The sequence below is a fragment of the Triticum aestivum genome, chromosome 4A, assembly GCF_018294505.1.
Source record: "Triticum aestivum cultivar Chinese Spring chromosome 4A, IWGSC CS RefSeq v2.1, whole genome shotgun sequence".
NCBI classification, from domain to species: domain Eukaryota; kingdom Viridiplantae; phylum Streptophyta; class Magnoliopsida; order Poales; family Poaceae; genus Triticum; species Triticum aestivum.
This window is the reverse complement of record NC_057803.1, coordinates 197,940,515-197,961,836: the sequence shown is the minus strand read 5'-3', so window position 1 is coordinate 197,961,836 and position 21,322 is coordinate 197,940,515.

Genomic DNA, 21,322 nt, shown 5'->3' with positions numbered 1-21,322 from the left:
GGAAGGGGAGGTGAACAAACTGAAATCTTGTCTTAATGAAGCTAACCGCAAAGTGACCAGTCTAAAGAAGGTCAAGGTTGTCCTGAATGAAAAGTTGGAGTCTGTGATCCGCAAGAGGAATGACACGGAAGCTTATCTGAGGACTCTTGCCAAGAAGCTCTATCTCACGCTGGAAGGTATTTCTTCTAAACCGACTGTGTTGATGCTTGCGATCAGATCTTGTTCGGTCGATTCACTAATTTTTGGCTACAGAATTCTGCCAAGACTTCGACGAGGAAACTAGAAGGGTCGAGACGGGTCTGGACCCTATCGCTTCTCAAGTCTGTGACAAAACTGCAATGAACATGCTCCGACCGGAGTCTCGTATCGCCAGCGCCACAAGCTACCTCGTGCGCCTGAAGGAGGTAGTCTCCCGAATCGACTCATCACTTTGGCCGAGGGCGACGCTCCAAAATGACCTGGAATCCCTGATGACTCGACTGAACAAGATCCCTGACCGAGTGCAAGAATGGAAGAAATCCTCCGCCCGGTGTGGTGCTGACGTGGCGCTGTTCTTGGTGCGAGTCCATTGCAAGGAGGCTCGTGAAGACAAGCTGGCTGCGGTCAAAGTCGCTAACACCAAAAAGCATGACTTCCAGTCCTTCATGTAGACTTTCATTGCTGCCACCACTCGGATCGCTGATGGGATCGATCTGGACTCATTCGTGGAGTCTGCCAGCCCTCCTCCAGCCGAGTGAACAAACTTATGAAACTTGAATCTGCTTTAAATTTTCCTCGGCATGTCGAGTGATTGCTGTAACCGTTGAACTCCTTCAGGGTTGGTGCCCGAGTACTTTTGATTTGCTGCTTGGAACTTTTAGGATTTATCTGAATTTGGTTTATCTCCGAATGTGCTTGTGTTTGCCTTCGAATGGACTTTGCTCACTGCTCGGAATGCTTCGTCATCCTTGTGGATAGGAATGGAGTGGACGTTGTACTTGTGTCGTAGCTCCGAAGGAGAAGGATGCAGTCGACCCGCACCTCGTTGTCCTTGCGGATAGGGATGGAGCGTACGTTGTACTTGTGCCATAGCTCCGAAGGAGAAGGTTGTAGTCGACCTGCACCTCGTCGTCCTTGCGGAAAGGGGTGGAGCGTATGTTTTACTTGTGCCGTAGCTCCGAAGGAGAAGGTTGCAGTCGACATGCACCTCGTCGCCCCTACGGATAGGGATGGAGCGTACGTTGTACTTGTGTCGTAGCTCCTAAGGAGAAGGTTGCAGTCGACCTGCACCTCGTTGTGGTATGTTTCAGACTTAGGCAAGTACTTGACTGCAGCTAAGACCCCCGAGTGGGAGGACTGCCCTCCACTCGGTAAGATTTTTCCAAACATAGGCGAGTACTGGACTGCAGCTAAGTCTCCTAGTGGGAGAACTTGGGCGAGTACTGGACTGCAGCTAAGCCCCCGAGTGGGAGGATTGCTCTCCACTCGGTAGGATTTTTTCAAACTTAGGCGAGTACTGGACTGCAGCTCAGCCTCCTAGTGAGAGAACTTAGGTGAGTACTGGACTTCAGCTAAGCCCCCCGAGTGGGAGGATTGTTCTCCACTTGGTAGGATTTTTTCAAACTTAGGTGAGTACTGGACTGCAGCTAAGTCTCCTAGTGGGAGAACTTGGGCGAGTACTGGACTGCAGCTAAGCCCCCGAGTGGGAGGATTGCTCTCCACTCGGTAGGATTTTTTCAAACTTAGGCGAGTACTGGACTGCAGCTAAGTCTCCTAGTGAGAGAACTTAGGCGAGTACTGGACTGCAGCTAAGCCCCCGAGTGGGAGGATTGCTCTCCACTCGGTAGGATTTTTTCAAACTTAGGCGAGTACTGGACTGCAGCTAAGTCTCCTAGTGAGAGAACTTAGGCGAGTACTGGACTGCAGCTAAGCCCCCGAGTGGGAGGATTGCTCTCCACTCGGTAGGATTTTTTCAAACTTAGGCGAGTACTGGACTGCAGCTAAGTCTCCTAGTGAGAGAACTTAGGCGAGTACTGGACTGCAGCTAAGCCCCCGAGTGGGAGGATTGCTCTCCACTCGGTAGGATTTTTTCAAACTTAGGCGAGTACTGGACTGCAGCTAAGTCTCCTAGTGAGAGAACTTAGGCGAGTACTGGACTGCAGCTAAGCCCCGAGTGGGAGGATTGCTCTCCACTCGGTAGGATTTTTTCAAACTTAGGCGAGTACTGGACTGCAGCTAAGTCTCCTAGTGAGAGAACTTAGGCGAGTACTGGACTGCAGCTAAGCCCCGAGTGGGAGGATTGCTCTCCACTCGGTAGGATTTTTTCAAACTTAGGCGAGTACTGGACTGCAGCTAAGTCTCCTAGTGAGAGAACTTAGGCGAGTACTGGACTGCAGCTAAGCCCCCGAGTGGGAGGATTGCTCTCCACTCGGTAGGATTTTTTCAAACTTAGGCGAGTACTGGACTGCAGCTAAGTCTCCTAGTGAGAGAACTTAGGCGAGTACTGGACTGCAGCTAAGCCCCCGAGTGGGAGGATTGCTCTCCACTTGGTAGGATTTTTTCAAACTTAGGCGAGTACTGGACTGCAGCTAAGTCTCCTAGTGAGAGAACTTAGGCGAGTACTGGACTGCAGCTAAGCCCCCGAGTGGGAGGATTGCTCTCCACTTGGTAGGATTTTTTCAAACTTAGGCGAGTAATGGACTGCAGCTAAGTCTCCTAGTGAGAGAACTTAGGCGAGTACTGGACTGCAGCTAAGCCCCCGAGTGGGAGGATTGCTCTCCACTCGGTAGGATTTTGTTTCGAACTTAGGCAAGTACTGGACTGCAGCTAAGCCCCTGAGTGGGAGGATTGCTCTCCACTCGGTAGGATTTTCTTTCGGACTTAGGCGAAACGGATTCGCGAATGATAGGACCATAAGCTCTTGTCTTTGATAAACAAATTACAAAGGTGTTCCTTATTACATTTTATTCAAACGAGTGCTTAAGTATAAAAGGGGCGGAGCAGCTCCGTGTTCCAAGCCCGTGGCTCGTCTTTCTGATGCTCAATACTGTAAAGATGGTATGCTCCGTTGTGGAGAACTTTGGTGATGATGAAGGGGCCCTCCCAAGTTGGGGCAAGCTTGTGTGGTTTCTGTTGATCCACTCGAAGAACCAGGTCTCCTTCTTGAAAGGCTCGACCCCTCACATTTCCGGCGTGGAATCAACGCAAGTCTTGCCGATAAATGGTCGACTGGATCAAGGCCATCTCTCTTTCCTCCTTTAAGAGATCGACTGAATCTCGCCGGGCCTGCTCTGCTTCCTCTTCGGAGAAGAGCTCGACTCAGGGTGCGTTGTGGAGCAGGTCACTTGGCAGAACAGCTTTGGCTCCATAGACTAAGAAGAAAGGAGTTTGTCCAGTCGACCGATTAGGAGTTGTCCTTAAACCCCACAGAACTGACGGAAGTTCATCAACCCAAGCGCCTGCTGCGTGTTTGAGATCACGCATCAGTCGGGGTTTCAGTCCTTTGAGAATTAGGCCACTGGCTCTTTTTGCTTGTCCGTTCGACTGCGGGTGAACGACTGAAGCATAGTCGACTCGAGTGCCCTGAGAGGCGCAGAAATCTCTAAACTCATCGGAATCGAAGTTCGACCCGTCGTCTGTGATGATGCTGTGTGGGACTCCATATCTGAATGTCAATTCTCTGATAAAACTGACAGCGGTGCTAGCATCAAGGTTCTTGATAGGTTTAGCTTCGATCCATTTGGTAAACTTGTCGACTGCAACGAGCACATGAGTGAAGCCGCTCCTGCCAGTTCTCAGTGGTCCAACCATATCCAGTCCCCAAACAGCAAAGGGCCAGATGAGGGGGATGGTCTTCAGGGCTGACGCTGGCTTGTGAGACATGTCGGAGTAAAACTGGCAGCCTTCACATCTGTCGACTATATCTTTCGCCATTTCATTTGCTCGTGGCCAATAGAATCCAGCTCGGTATGCTTTAGCCACGATGGCCCGAGAGGACGCATGATGACCACAGGTCCCCGAGTGGATGTCATTGAGGATCATTCGACCTTCTTCTGGTGTTATGCATTTCTGACCGACTCCAGTCACGCTTTCCCTGAACAGTTGTCCTCTTATCACAGTAAAGGCCTTGGATCGACGGACGATCTGTCGAGCCTCTTCTTCATCCTCTGGGAGTTCTTTCCTGAGGATGTACGCAATGTAGGGCACCGTCCAGTCGGGAGTAATGGCCAGAACCTCCATGATCAGGTCGACCACGGCTGGGACCTCGACTTCAGTCGGATCTGTGGCGCTCTTAGGTTGCGGGGGCTCTTCAGTAAAAGGATCTTCCTGAACTGTCGGCGAGTGAATATGCTCCAAAAACACATTGCTGGGAATGGCTTCTCTCTTGGAACCTATCTTTGCCAAGTCATCGGCTGCTTGATTTTTCAGTCGGGGTATGTGGTGGAGTTCTAACCCCTCAAACTTCTTCTCAAGCTTTCTCACCGCGTTGCAGTAACCAGTCATGGCTGGGCTTCTGACGTCCCACTCCTTCATCACTTGATTAACTACCAAATCTGAGTCGCCATAGACCATGAGGCGACGGACGCCGAGTGAGATGGCCATGCGCAACCCATACAGGAGTGCTTCATATTCTGCTTCATTGTTGGAGGAATCAAAGTGAATCTGGAGGACATATCTGAGCCTGTCTCCTCGGGGGATACCAGAACTACCCCAGCACCAGAACCATTCAGCATTTTGGATCCGTCAAAGAACATGGTCCAGTGCTCAGAGTGAACTTGAGTCGGCAGTTGCTGTTCGATCCACTCGGCGAGGAAATCTGCTATTGCTTGGGACTTGATAGCTTTCTTTGCCTCAAACTTGATATCCAAGGGAAGGAGTTCAATCGCCCATTTTGCCACTCGACCAGTTGCATCTCTGTTGTGCAGAATCTCTGACAATGGAGCGTCGCTGACGACTGTAACAGAGTGATCCGAGAAATAGTGTGCAACCTTCTTCGTGGTCATGTAAATCCCATAGACAAGCTTCTGATAATGAGGATATCTCTGCTTTGACGGGGTCAGGACTTCAGAAATATAATAAACTGGGCGTTGAACTTTATAAGCTTTTCCTTCTTCTTCCCGCTCGACCGTAAGTACTGTACTGACGACTTGTCCAGTGGCTGCTATATAAAGCAGTAGAGGCTCTTTGCTGATTGGAGCAGCAAGCACCGGCTGGGTGGAAAGCAGGGCTTTTAGCTCTGCAAACGCTGCATCAGCTTCTGGGGTCCACTCGAACTTATCTGATTTCTTCATCAGTCGGTAAAGAGGCAGCGCCTTTTCACCGAGGCGAGAAATGAATCGACTTAGGGCGGCCAAGCAACCAGTAAGCTTCTGGACATCATGCACACGCACAGGGCGTTTCATTCGGAGTATAGCGCCTACTTTCTCTGGGTTAGCATCGATTCCTCGTTCGGAAACAAGGAAACCGAGTAACTTTCCGCCTGGAACTCCAAACGTGCACTTTGATGGATTGAGCTTGATATCATACCTTCTGAGGTTGGCAAAGGTTTCAGCAAGGTCAGTCAGTAGGTCGGAACCTTTACGTGACTTGACCACAATGTCATCCATGTATGCTTCCACATTCCGACTGATCTGAGTGAGCAGGCACTTCTGAATCATCCGCATGAATGTGGCTCCGGCATTCTTCAAACCGAATGGCATTGTGACATAACAGAAGCACCCAAACGGGGTGATAAAAGCTGTCTTTATCTCGTCGGGTCCGTACAGACGGATCTGGTGGTACCCGGAGTAGGCGTCCAAAAAGGACAAACGCTCGCACCCTGCAGTCGAGTCGACTATCTGATCGATGCGAGGGAGAGGAAAGTGATCTTTCGGGCAGGCCCGATTGATATGCTTGAAATCAATGCACATGCGAAGTGAGTCGTCTTTCTTTGGGACCATGACAACATTGGCTAACCACTCGGAGTGGTAAATCTCTCGGATAAACTCAGCTGCCAAAAGCCGAGCCACCTCTTCACCGATTGCCTTTCTTTTCTGGACGGCGGACCGTCGAAGATGCTCTTTGACTGGTTTCACCTTCGGGTCGACTCGCAAACGATGCTCAGCCAGTCCCCTGGGAACACCCGGCATGTCAGAAGGCTTCCATGCAAAGATGTCCCAGTTCTCACGGAGGAACTGGATGAGCGCTTCTTCCTATTTGGAGTCGAGTGTGGTTGAAATGTGAGTCGGAGCAGCATTGGGATCTGTCGGGTGAATGTGAATCGACTTCGTTTCACCAGACGACTGGAATGCTGAATCTGTGGCTGGCTTCTTGGCTCGCAGCAAGTCACTCGGATCTGCATTTTTCTGGTATTCTTGCAATTCTACCACGGCCATCTGGGCATCGGCGATCTTTGAGCCCTTCTGGAAGCACTCTTCTGCCTTCTTCCGATTACCAGAGATAGTGATCACTCCTCTGGGACCAGGCATCTTCAGTTTGAGGTACACGTAACATGGTCGAGCCATAAATCGTGCATAAGCTGGCCTGCCCAGAATTGCATGATAAGCACTCTGGAAATCCACAACTTCAAACGTCAACTTTTCTTTGCGGTAATTTTTGGAATCACCGAAAACCACGTCGAGCGCAATCTGACCAAGGGATGCAGCCTTCTTGCCTGGAATGACCCCATGGAAACTCATATGGCTTTCACCGAGTCTGGACATCGGAATGCCCATTCCCTTCAACGTCTCTGCATACAGTATGTTCAGGCCACTGCCACCGTCCATCAGGACCTTTGTCAATCGAGTGCCTTCGACCACCGGGTCGACCACCAGTGCTTGCCTCCCAGGGGTGGCGATGTGCGCTGGATGGTCAGACTGGTCGAATGTAATGGCAGTCTGTGACCACTTCAAGTAACTGGGTGTCACTGGAGCGACCATGTTCACTTCCCTGTTGATGACTTTCAATCGACTTTTGCTCTCAACGTCAGCAAAAATCATCAGAGTGGAATTCACGTGGGGATAACCATCATCATCCTCTCCCTCATCCTCAGCCTTGTCTGCTTCCTTCTCCTTTTCCTTGGGCTGTTTCTCTCGGAACTCCTGGATTAGGAGCCGACACTGCCGAGTGGTGTGCTTCGGGTAAATGAAATTACCTTCTTCATCTTTTTTGGTGTGGATATGGCACGGCAGATCCAACACGTCATTTCCATCTTGATCTTTTACTTTCTTGGGGTTCCACGGCCCTTTGGGCTTCCCCTTGAACTTTCCTTGAACCACAGCCAAGGCTTCACCCGGAGCAGCTGGCTCGGCCTTGCGCTTCTGTTTCCGACCGGAGTTTCCTCCTCCGGCTTCGTGGGCGACTGCTTTGTGCTTGCCACTCCGGAGTCGCTCTTCTTCTTCACCATTGGCATACTTGGTGGCAATTTCCATCATCCGAGCCAGAGTCATATTTCCTGTCCGGCCGAATTTCATATTCAACTCCCGATACCTGACGCCTTCCTTAAAGGCACAAATTGCCTGATGATCCGACACATCTTCTACCGTGTGGTGTAGGGTGATCCATCTCTGGATATAATCCCTCAAAGTTTCATTCGGTTTCTGAACACAACACTGTAATTCTGTCAAACCTGCCGGCCGTTTGCAAGTGCCCTCGAATGTTCTGACAAACACTCGGGCGAGATCTTCCCAAGTATAGATGCTGCCAGGCGCTAACTGATTCAGCCATGCTCTAGCCGAGCCCTCCAACATCAGAGGAAGGTGTTTCATGGCCACTTCATCATTGCCGCCACCAATCTGGACAGCCACTCGGTAGTCTTCAAGCCAAGTGTCAGGCTTGGACTCTCCGGTGAACTTACTGACTCCAGACGCCAACCTGAAGTTGGGGGGAATCACCGCAGCTCTGATAGCTCTGCTGAAGCACTCTGGACCAGAGACATGCACCCTGTTGCTGGTTTGCGGATCTCTGTCATGGCCCTCTCGGTGAGCTCTGTTTCTGTCGACCAAGCCCTGCACGAGAATAGATCTCGCATCAAAGCCTGGCTCCCTGGGGTCGACTGGAATACCTCGTCCGACACTGTGAGGGCGTCTGTCTTCATGTGGCCGAGGCACGTATGACCCACTCCTTGGAGGAGGCGTGGGCACTCGACGGCGATCATCGCGATCGGCACGGCGATCATACTGCTCTCGGTTTCTGTACTGATCACGCCGATCTCCACGTCCCTCACGCCTCGGGGGCGATCTTGGGCTATGGGCCGACTGAACTGTGTCTGCGACCACGGATCTGCTATGGATCCTATTCCGCGACTGAGATACGATCGTATTCTGCTCTCCCACTGCCCGGAGCAAGGCTCTGATCTGCACCAGACCTCGGCCAGCTTCTGATTGGGAAGGTTGGATCGACTCTGCTATCCGGGCAGCAGCTGCTAGATTCTGGATCGGTGTTCGGTATACCTGAGTCGGAGGTGGAAAAAGATGGCGTCGACTGGACTCAGGAGCACGTTGTCGAGCGCGATCGTCGAGTGCGCGCTGGAGGTTCTCCAGTCGAGTGCGCTCAGCCAGGTTGGCCAAGCGCGCCTGCTCCAAGGCCTGGGCCTCAGGGGTTTCTCCAACTATAGGAGTATGCAATGCATCCATGTTCTGGCGGCGAAGTTCCTCCCTTTGCTGCGAGGAGAGGGGTTCGGGGCAGTACTCCTCATGAACGCGCGACGGATCGCCGTTCCCATCGCCTCCGTCTTCACGTTTGAAGCCAGGAGGGCTGCGTGGTCCATTGACCATCAAGACTTCCACCGCTGGGTCGCTGCTGTCGCACTCGGATGCGGTCTCTATGGAGCCAGTCGACAGATCGAACAGGCCGTAGAGAGTTTCGTCGGGCTCGATCACCATGACTTGAGGGGTGGTCGACTGGCGGGCCACCGCATGCTTCACCCACCGCTGAAGCCTCGACCGACCGGAGCATTTGCTCCGGCGGGCCGCAGGGAGGGGGAAAGCTGCTGGAGTCGACTGATACTGGGTCGACGGTTGCCGCAGGAGGACGCCGCGGACGCACGCGTGAAAGTGCGTCGCCCCACGGGCGGGGAGCGCGTCGGCGTCGAGTGGTGCCTCCTGAAGCCAAGCAGAGTCGTCGGTGACAAACACGAGCGCGCCGAGACGGATCTCGCGGCCCTCAGCCAAACCTCCGCCTGGAACCATGATGAAGGGGATCGGAAAAATTGCAACTTCTCCAACAAGTCGCTAAGACACCTGCCCCACGGTGGGCGCCAACTGTCGTGGTTCTAAGACTGACAGTAGAATAGGGGGGTAGGAATGTAGAGGCAAGATCCTAGCTATGGAGGAGTTGTACACACGAGTTTTACGAGTTCAGGCCCTTCTCGGAGGAAGTAACAGCCCTACGTCTCGGAGCCCGGAGGCGGTCGACTGAATATATGCGTGTGAATTACAGAAAGTGCGAACCCTGTCCCAGAGGAGGGGGTGGCTTATATAGAGTACGCCAGGACCCCAGCTCCCCTCCGTTACACAAGGTTCAATGCTCATAAAGGAGGGGCGTTACTAGTAACGTCCGCAGTAAAGTGTTGTAAATGCCCATAAAGCTATGGTCTAAGTCCTGACCATTGCAGAGTGGAGGGTTTCTCATCTTCTGGTGGTCGAGTGTCTTCAAGGTGGTCGAGTGAGCACATCTTCACGGTCGAGTGGATGATGGTTTCTCTTCGACTGCTTCTAATTCTTTGTAGAGATGTCCTTGGGGAGGGTATGTTGGACAGATCCATGACCCTACCCTAAGTACATAGCTTCATCATACAGCATGCCGCTTGACTTACGAGACACATACCAGTAGCGTAGGGTCATGTAGATGCCAGAAAACTTGCTTGAGTGATCACGGTACTGGTACTCCCTGCAGTGCTATGCCCTAACTTGCTTGAGTAGAGTAGGACTCTCCTCTACTAATAGCACCGGAGGAGTAGTATATTCTAATCTAAAATAGTTACAAACTTCAATGCCCGAGCGTGGAACGACTACGAACCGTACTCAAAGACCGTGTCTACATGGTGTTTGGACATGGGCGACAACCTCAACGCCAACGATGCTGCTCCCGTTGCACCGTATGTGTTTCTATCCTTCTTGTTCGAAATCCAAGGAGGTTCACCTGGACATACGCATTATCAAGTTAAATGTTGATCATTAGTCTTCGCTCAATGTAATCCGCTGTCTAAGCATGTGGATACTTCCATGCAGGATCTTGCTCTATTGGAGTATCGCGCATGAATAAAAGTGTATCCGTTTATGGTTTAGTCTAGAATCTTCCATGTATGAATTTTTACTACAGTACTGGTGAAAGACTTATGATGAACCATTTCTTACATCTCCTCTGCCCTCTTGCAAGTCATCCTGATTTAATCCCTCCGTCTAGGTGTATAAGGGCATGGTTAATATTACTTAATAGTATAGCCAACTATTGAATATAAGTAAGTGCCATGTCATTTGTAGCCAACATGTATAACAATCGATACTCAAAAACTAATTCTTAAATATCATTTCTTGCAAAGCACAATAAGTGTTATTTCTTCACAAGTTTTGGATGCAGGTTGAACAGTTGAACGCTTTCGTTTGCAAAAGATACATTTTTATCTATTTCACCTGGATGTTTGTGAGCTCTAGAGATGAAATAATATCCAAAGAAACCTATCGATACCCGTTACACATGAGATGAACCCCACATCCTTTGTCAAAATACCCGATCAATGCATTTCACTCTTTGAAGCAACGCACGGGCACCTTACTACTCCCTCCGGTCCTTTTTAGTCTGCATTAAAGAAAAATCCATTTTTCCCGCAATGCTCTGCGTATTAGCGTGTTGGGGCTGTTCTTTCCAAATTTACCCCTCCTTTATGTTCGCTCGCACGCATGCCTGCAGTTACTCCCATCTCTCTCTCCCATGCATGTCCTTCACGCCTTCCCAAGGAAGGTAGCCACCTACCTCTTACTCTCCTCCCCAGTCCCCACCGGTCCCATCTCACCTTCCCATTCTCCCATGTCTGCTACATCCCGTACATCTCCATGGATGAAATGCACCCATCGTGGTTGTGGTAGGATAGCCAACCCTAGTGAGACCATGGATGAAAGCTTGGTTGACGTGGACGACATCGAGCTCGCGTACCGAAGCATGCTCCCGCTCGTGGACGATGACGCGCTTGTGGAAGACGAGGCGCTAACTGACGACAACGTGTTGCAGCTAGGCGATGTGTTCCAGGTGTGCGGCGCGCCCGCGGACAGCGACGCACTCGTGCAAGGCGGCGCACTCGCAGACTGGAGCATGCACCTGGATGACGGTGGCGTCCACGCGCTTGAGCACGTCGTACGGGTGCTGGTCGAGCTTCTAATCTATGGCGGGTTGTTCATTTTAGGAGGGAGTTGAAAATTTTGGCAGAAAGATTTCATCTGCCAAAATTAAACGAATTGTTTTGGCTCCAATTCCATTAGTATCAAGCGACGATGATGTTCTTCTTGCCTCGGCGTTCTTCATGGTCAAATGCCATGCAATGGGTGAGAGATTGGCGCGGATGCTGAGAAGATTTTGCACACACACACACACACACACATAGAGAGAGAGAGAGAGAGAGAGAGATGCATGCGCCTGCATGCAGAGATTGAGCGGAGAGAGAGAACCTGCATGCATGCAGAGAGGTGGACAAAGGAGAACGTGGGCGCGATAATACAGGGTGTCGAGCCAATCATTGCATGCGCACAATAACTACCCAGCGTCCCTTCTATAGCAAACCAGGGGCAAAATAGTCCGATTTTTGCTGCTCTCTCCTCTCCTTGGTATGCGGGCTGAGCATAGAACACAAAAAAAGGACTGGAGGGAGTACTATAGATTAGTACGACCAAAAATTGAACTACCATTATATATAGTACGATAAATGTTGATGCATGTCACCTAAAATTATATCATTCAAAACTATGTTCAAATACGAATCCAACGATATAGTTTTTGTTGAGATGCACTAACATTTTGTCAGTTAAATCTTTAGTCAAATTCAATGGGGGACTAATAAACCACGACCGATGTAGTACAAGTGTAGAGGGTGGCGCTGCACAGGAGTCTCACCTCTCACCCCGCTCGTGGCGTGGCAGTAAAGCCGTCATATCACAAAACCCAACCACTCCCAGTAATAAGTGGCCTAGTAAAATAAACGGACAAGCAACCATCACATCCCTCCGTCTTTATTGCATTTCATCTCTCTGCATTTCCTTTCTCTGGTTCATCTCGCACACTCGATCCCTAGTGAAAGTGCGTTATATCGACTAGAGGGGGGTGAATAGGCGATTTTTATGAAAGTCTTCAAAACGTGGAAGTTATGAAGACAACCGTTAGAAATAAACCTATTACCCTGCAGCGGAAGGTAGACTACACTAGGCAAGCCATAGTCAAGTATTCAATGGAGTGAAAGCACAATGACTAATAGCAACAATGTAGTAAGGATCAGGTAGGAAGATATTATGAAGCCAAACAGAAAACGCAGTCACTCAGTGAAGATAAAAGATAGTGCAATCATACAATGACTTCACAAGGAGTAACAGTAAGTAAAGGGAAGGGAAGATGAAACCAGTGACTCGTTGAAGACAATGATTTGTTGGACCAGTTCCAGTTGTTGTGGCAACTGTACGTATGGTTAGGGCGGCTAGGTATTTAAACCTTAGGACACACAGTCCCGGACACCCAGTCCTGAACACGCAGCTCAGGACACCCAGTCCTCACCGTATTCCCCTTGAGCTAAGGTCACACAGACCTCGCCCAATCACTCTGGTAAGTCTTCAAGGTAGACTCCCAAACCTTCACAGACTTCGTTCACCGGCAATCCACAATGTCTCTTGGATGCTCAGAACGCGATGCCTAATCGGCTGGAGGATGGACAGCCCTCAAGTGTAATAAGTCTTCAGATCACACAGACAAGAAGACTTAAGTGATGCCTAATTCTCTTTGGCTCTGGGTGGTTAGAGCTTTATCCTCGCAAGGAATTCTCTCTCAAAGGCTTCAAGGTGGGTTGCTCTCAAACGACAAAAGCCGTACTCTGAATCTGAGCAGCCAACCGTTTATGGTTGTAGGGGGTGGGCTATTTATAGCCACTTGGCAACCCGACTTGATTTGTCCGAAATGACCCTTGGTCACTAAGGAACTGACACGTGTTCCAACGGTCATATTTCAAACTCACACGGCAACTTTACTTGGGCTACAAGCAAAGCTGACTTGTCCGACTCTGGACAAGATTCGCTCTCAAAGTCTTCACTCGAAGACATAGGTTTTGTTTAAGCATCACTTCAGTCATTCTGACTGGTTCTCTTGGACCCCACTTAACAGTACGGTGGTTCCTATGACTCAACAAAGGGGAAGAAAAAGAACTACGAAAGATCTAAGTCATCGAGCTCCATAGGCTTCATGCGATGTCTTCTCTTGTCATAGTCTTCAATGTGAATATCTTCATATACCACCTTTGACTTCAATGTCTTCATACATTTTTAGGGGTCATCTCTGGTAGGAAAACCGAATCAATGAGGGACTTCTACCTGTGTTATCCTGCAATTCTCACAAACACATTAGTCCCTCAACTAGGTTTGTCGTCAATACTCCAAAACCAACTAGGGGTGGCACTAGATGCACTTACAATCTCCCCCTTTTTGGTGATTGATGACAAACTAGTTGAAGTTTTCAACGGGGAATATAGTCTGTGAAATTGTAAAGGATAAGGAATTGTCTTCATAAGTTGCAAGGGCTCCCCCTGAAGATGTGCATATAAGTAATTTGCTTTTGGAATGCAAATGCACATGTCAGGTTGTACTTATGGAGATCCACTTCAACTTATGCTGACAATCCACTATGCATGAGAAAGTATGTGAAGATAATGATATGCATAATGGAAAATGGACGTCTGCAGAATGATCTAAGTGCGGAATTTATCGTCGCACATGCGGAATTTATCATCGCAACACAAGGTGGCAAATAAGTAGTAGACGACCATTGAGTTTAAGTGTTACAACTCAAAGAACCAAATGTAGCAAAACGAGAGTTGTATGCACGAAGCAAAATATAAAGCGCCCGCCCATATGGACCCGCTTGAAGACTATCAAACTCATATGCTTCTCCCCCTTTTGTCAGTAAGGACCAAAAAGGTTTGAAGACATAGCGCATCTACTCGTTCCCATGAAGAGTAGGTGAAGCAGCAGGGTCATTGGTGGTGTTTGGCGGTGCAGAAGAGCTTGGAGCAGAGTCGAAGCGTGCTGAAGGAGGTGGCGGTGAAGTAGCATCGTCTTCATCCTCGATCACTCTGGCATTCACAGTTTCAGCAGAGGAAGAGAACTCAGAGTCTTCAAGGGATGGAGTTCGTCGCAGCACTGCCCTTCGAGGAGGTGTGGAGTCAAATTTGAATCACTCAGAGAAGCCATCCTCTTGAAGATCATCTTCAGAACACATCAGTGTCAGCCCTTTCCATGTGCGGCGAGAGGTTTCATGGGCAACAAAAGCATTCTTGGTGGCAAGATTGCAAATGCGATTAACATCCACCAAGAGGCTTTGCATTTGATGCTTCAGCCAGTCATGATGCCTATCATGTTTCTGATGAAGAGCCACAAGAAGCTCTCGGTCGTTGAGAACACGAGTGCGCTTCTTGGGTCATGGAGCAGTTGTACTGTCGGTGGCTTCAGTGAGAGCAGGATAAGGTGCACATGTAGTGCCAGCCAAAGGATACACACGAGTTACGGCTTCAACGCCTTCAACGTTCTGAGAAAAACTTTGATGCTCTGCATTCTGAAGACTTAGAGGTTCCTTAGCAGGCTCAGGATAGATGGCTTCAATAGACATATCCACATCAGGCGAAAAGATCCGATGATTGCGGGCAGAGGGCTGATATGAGATAGCGGAGTGAAGTTTGATCAGCCGCATCACCCAAGGGGCGTAGAACTTCAAACCAAACAGATCAGAGCCAGATGCACCAAGTTGGCGAATGAAGAAATCCTGTGTATTGAAGCATTTTCCATGAAGAATGTAGAAGACCAAAGTCTTCATTGCACCTTCCAGCTTGGCATGGGGAGAATGTCCTTTGATTGGCCAGAGAGTTCGCCTTATGATGTGATAAATGGTTCTTGGCAGATACTCAAGGTATTCAACAAAGAACTCCGTGGGATAAGCAGCATCTTGGGGCAATGGCTTCATCATACTGAGCATCTGACTCATATTAGGTTCAGTCTTCTGAAAGATGCTCTAAATAGCTTCACTATGAAGCTGACAGCCATGCTCGTAGAGATCGCCAGGAGTGGGCAAACCAGTGAGCTCAATGATGTCAAAGGCTTTGGCTTCATGATGAACGTTTCCTGTCATCCACTCCAGGACCCAAGTCTTCGGATCTCTGCTATACCCGCGGATGTGAAGTGTGGCATAGAATTGGAGCAGCAACTCTTCATTCCAATGCTCTTGGTCAGTGACGAACGGCAGCAGTCCAACCTCTTTGAAGCAATCCAGAGCTTCTTCCAGACAGGGCAGACCAGCTATTGCTTCAATGTCAAGGCGCTTGTGTGGGAAGATGCGACCTTGGTTGTAAAGAACGCATGAGTAATAGCTTCGCTGCGGATAACTCCAGAACCGATCAGATGATATTGTTTCCCTTGAGTAGGGGTTCCTGGAGCTATTGAAGAATGTGTTGTCTACTCTGAAGCCATTGATATTGAAGGAGCCAGGTGCTGATGCAGGACCTGGGAACCTTGGCAATCTTGGGATTGGCTTCTGCACCTGAGGCCTGTGCTCAACATGATAGTCGAACTGGGGACCGGCAGCAGACGCAGGAACAGAAACGGTGGGATCAGTGGCTTCGCTGACTTCTGGTGCTTTTGTTGGTGAGGGCTCCACATTAGCTTTAGCCATGACAGCGTCAGTGGCTTCAGTGGTGTTGGTGGTGGCAGCTTCAAGATTTTCAACCTCCACTTGACGAGCAGGAGGGTCGGTCACGATCACGTTCTCCTCGAGAACCGCTTCTTGGTGGGACAGGGGAGTGGCAACTTGTGGGACTTCTTCTTCAGCGGCTGATGCAGCCGGATTGTCTTCAGCAGAGACTTGAGGCCTTGGACCTTTGCGAAGCCTGCGCAACGCGGGTGACGCCTGTGGAGTTGCTGTTGGCTGGGCCTCAAAGTCTTCTTCCTCTTGTGGGCGATCTGCCCATGAAGCATCATGTGCAATTGGCGTCAGTGGACGACCAATGCTGATGAGTTTGCTGTGCGTGAGCACAGGCGATGATACCTGTTGGTGCTCTAGCTGAGGAAGGGCTGCATCATCTTCAACATGGTCATGGTGACCAATGTCTTCAGCAGCGATGGGATCAGCTGCTGGAAAGTCTTCAGCTTCATGAGCCTCTGTGAAAGGAGGCTCATGGACAATCAGTTGACGTTCTTGTGGATCGGCGTCGGGGTGAACCATGGAAATGGGTTCAACAATCAAGGGCTCTGTGGGAGCAGCCCGTTCCTTCTTGGTGTTTCTTTTCTTCTTGGCGGGGGCAGTAGCAGAGGCTTCAGGATGTTTTCTCTTCCTTGCTTCAGCCTCAGCAGTCCTGGTCTTTTTCAGTTCTGAAGAGGTTGACCTGGCCTTTGGCTTCGGGCCAGTCATGCTAGTTGGGAAGACAAGGGGATCTGCTTCCTGCCTTGGTGCTTCGGGTTCAGCCATAGCGGGCTTCTTCGTCTTCTTGGCAGCCATCCTGGGGTCGAAGCTAGGACGCCCAAGGGCCTTGCACTTCTCAGCCTCATTGTAGGCTTGCACACACCTATCAGCCAAGACCTTCATGCGCTCACGAGAACCCTGAGCTTCTGCACGTTTCTTTAGAAAGGCTTCCTTGAGCTCGTGCAGCATAATCTTGAAGTTCTTCACGTCTTGCACGCTGAGCTTGACCATATGCTTCTTGAACTGAGATTTCTCAAAGTCAATCTTCTGCTTTAGTTCAACAATGCGTTGGGCGATGGCTAACTCTGAAGCAGTGGTGCCATGGAAGGCGACACTGAGGCCAATGGGTAATTGCAGATCGTCGAAGCTGATGTTTCGCGTGTCAAACCATTCATCAATGAAGTTGTGGATGATTGTTACATCAAAGAGAGGCAGGTCATTGAATATTTCTACTTCTTCTTTGCTCTTGATGAGTTGCTCAAGAGCATCATCTGCAAGAACTTCATCACTTGACAGATCAATGGCATCATTGCGCAGAATGGCAGCAGCAGTTAGCTCTTGGCCGGTGTGTGGCAGAGGCATCTTGACCTTCTGGGGCTTGGAGATGCGTGACAAATCTTTAGACTGCACACTGTCTTCAGAAGGTGCAGTTGCCAGTGGCTTCGCTCGTGAGATTTTTGGTGAAGGGGCAGGCTTTGAAGCTTTAGGCTTCTTCAACTTCTTTGGCTTCGGTGCTGCAGGCGCTTCATCTGATTCAGCGTCAGCTGCAGGCTCATTCACGGCTGTCCCTTGAACCAAGATATGGGTGATGAGACCTTCAAGGTTGTAGAAAGGACCGACGACATTGGGTTCTGCATCACGGGTGCCGTCAGCCCTTGGAGCAGAAGGACCAGGGTTGAAGTCTAGTCCCAATGTCTTCTTGTTCTGCTTCACTGAGTTCTGGGCAAACTGAAAGTTGCGCTTGAACTTGAACCACTGTTCTGCCCAATAGCGTCGAATCCATTGGATTCGTGTTTTGCGCTGATTGTAATCCTCTTCAGGATCTGTCTTGTACAGTTCTGAGAGCTCATCTGGCAGATCTCTTGATGTTTCTCCACGACACTTTCTGCCACCCTTCCTTGCTGATTTCTCTGAAGCCATGAACTTTAAACTAAAAGGCTTCAATACGTTCAAAGGCTTCAAGGGCTTTCGCTTGCTGGACAGACAGGAACTGGCTTCGGGAGAATTGATATGATGCTGTAAGAATTCTGCAAATGAATGCAGACTATGAGAACCAAGGGATTCTCCCACGGACATGTACCTGTGACAGCATTAAGGTGCGAGGGAAGGGGAAGAGGTCATATGCATTCTCAGAAGATTTTGAATATAAATCAGTTTAGAAGACATTAACCTCATCGTGCGAAGACATTCACTCATAGATAAGGAGTTGGTTCCAGATTTGTACGAATCCAGAGATCAGTACAAGTGAGGAATCTAACTACTTTGTGAAGCATAAGTGAATATACTAGGCATGTTATGAGATGCAGTATGAGAGAGATCTAACTTGTGTGAATAGAAACTGCTTGTGGTAGAAAGTGACAAAGCCATAGGATCAACGGTGCCGTAAAAAGGAAGTTTTATTTACCACACTAAGAACTGCTAGACGGAGTGGAAGAGGAGGCCGAGCAGTTCGATCTTCCGTGCCCTAACTTGGCGACGGAGGACACCTACGGCGACGGCGGAGAGGACGATGTCTGCGGTCAGCGTGAAGACGGCGTCGGAGAGGTTGCGGCAGCAAATCGCTTCGTCGTCGGCGTCGTCGATGGCTAGCGGTGGCGCTAGGGTTCGTGCGAGAGTGGAAGAAGAGATAATGACCGCTATGAAGTGTGTATTTATAGGTACAGGGGCGGCACTGCGTTATTACACAGGTGCCCCTGGTGATTCGCATCTGAGGAACACGTGGCCATCATGCAGAATTTTGGGGTTTGTTCCACATCCCACGCACGCCTGGATTGTCGGGTGGTCGTTCCTACTTCTCCGGGTTTCATGTGAAGGAATGAGCATTGAAAGCGGACTTAAGGTTTGTCTCTGTATCTTCTGCTGACAAGGACGCAAAGAAGACATTCGACAGTTTCAATAGAATGCATATGATTTGGAGAGATAGAGTTTGAGATAGAAAGCACAGAGAGGTTAGGGTCCTATCACATTCACTTAGTTCAAAAGATTCAACAAGAAGACATAGCTATAAGTGAATGCTGTAGAGGACAGAACACTAGTATATATATATATAATCAACATAGTGAAGATAATCATGAAAACATGTTGAGATTGAAGCCAAACCAAATGTGAAGACATAGCAAGGTAACGCCATGAGTGAAACACTTCAAATAGAACATTTGGTGGTGGCGTTACCCACCGTATGGGAAGTATTAGACCCAGACACGACGCACAATTATCGTGGCGCTCCGAAGTCAAATTCCACATTAATGTATTCACACTTAGAATGTATGTCTTCATTGATTGAAGATATACTGTACTTCGTGTGTTGCACATATAAGTCATCAATATGCATAAGGGTTAGGATGTGTGCCTGATCACAGGACATTTGAGGATTCCAGGATATTAGCTCACACGTAACTTGAAAATCTCTTCTCATCCAAGGGCTTGGTGAAGATATCTGCCAATTGCTCTTCAGTGTTGACGTGTATGATATCAATATCTTCCTTCACAACATGATCTCTGAGAAAGTGATGACGAATTTCAATGTGCTTTGTCTTCGAGTGCTGAACTGGGTTGTTGGCAATCTTGATGGCGCTTTCGTTGTCGTAGTAGAGTGGCACTTGCTTCAGATGAATGCCATAGTCCTTGAGTTTTTGCTTCATCCATAGAAGTTGAGCGCCGCAAGATCCAGCGGCAATGTATTCAGATTCAGCAATGGAGAGAGATACACAGTTATGCTTCTTTGAAGACCAACATACAAGTGATCGTCCCAGAAAATGACATGTGCCTGATGTAGACTTGTGATCCACTTTGTCACCAGCATAATCAGCATCCGAGTATCCAACCAGATCAAACTCTGATCCCTTTGGATACCATAATCCTAGAGTTGAGGTGTGAGCCAAATATCGAAGAATTCGCTTCACAGCTAAGTGATGCGACTCCTTTGGTGCCGCTTGGAATCGAGCACACATGCAAACACTAAGCATAATATCTGGCCTAGATGCACATAGATAAAGTAAAGAACCAATCATGGAGCGGTATACCTTTTGATCAAACTCTTTACCATTGTCGTCAGGACCCAGATGATGCTTGGCTGGCATTGGCGTCGTGAAGCCTTTGCAGTCTTGCATACCGAACTTCTTCAGGCAATCTTTGAGATACTTCTCTTGAGATATGAAGATGTCGTTGCGTTGCTGTCGTATTTGAAGACCGAGAAAGAACTTCAGCTCTCCCATCATAGACATTTGATATTGCTCTTGCATCATAAATCAAAACTCTTCACTGTACTTCTGATTGGTGCACCCGAACATAATGTCATCCACATATATTTGGCACACAAACAGTTCACCATCATATGTCTTCGTGAAGAGAGTGGGGTCGAGGGAACCAGGTATGAAGCCTTTGCTCTTCAGGAAGTATTTGAGTGTGTCATACCAGGTCCGAGGGGCTTGTTTGATGCCATATAGTGCCTTGTTGAGCTTGTATACCATGTCAGGATGTTTTGGATCTTCAAAGCTAGGTGGTTGTGCAACATACACTTCTTCTTCAATCTTGCCATTGAGAAAGGCGCTCTTCACATCCATTTGATAAAGATATGTTGTGATGATTTGCATATGCCAGCAGTATGCGTATGGCTTCAAGTCTAGCCATAGGAGCAAATGTTTCATCGAAGTCAATGCCTTCCACTTGAGTATATCCTTGAGCAACGAGACGGGCTTTGTTTCTGACAACTTGACCGTGCTCATCTTGTTTGTTGCAGTATATCCATTTTGTGCCTATTATGTTGTGCTTCCGAGGATCGGGACGCTTAACCAGTTCCCATACATTATTCAGCTCAAACTGTTGAAGCTCTTCTTGCATAGCTTGAATCCATTCAGGTTCCATGAAGGCTTCTTCAACTTTCTTGGGTTCTGTTATTGAGACGAATGCGAAGTGCCCACAGAAATTTGCTAGCTGAGTTGCCCTTGAACGAGTGAGTGGACCGGGTGCATTGATGCTATCAATTAGTCTTTCAATCTGCACTTCATTAGCAACACGAGGATGTACAGGGCGAAGATTTTGCTCTTGCTGATCATTGTCGTTGTTAGAGGGAATGTCTTTAGGCTGAGCATTGTCTTCAGGTTGATCAGGTGCTGAGATGATAAGTTTGTTGGGGAACGTAGTAATTTCAAAAAAATTCCTACGCACACGCAAGATCATGGTGATGCATAGCAACGAGGGAAGAGTGTGATCTACGTACCCTTGTAGACCGACAGCGGAAGCGTTAGCACAACGCGGTTGATGTAGTCGTACGTCTTCACGGCCCGGCCGATCAAGCAACGAAACTACGGCACCTCCGAGTTTTAGCACATGTTCAACTCGATGACGATCCCCGGACTCCGATCCAGCAAAGTGTCGGGGAAGAGTTCCGTCAGCACGACGGCGTGGTGACGATCTTGATGTCCTACCATCGTAGGGCTTCACCTAAGCACCG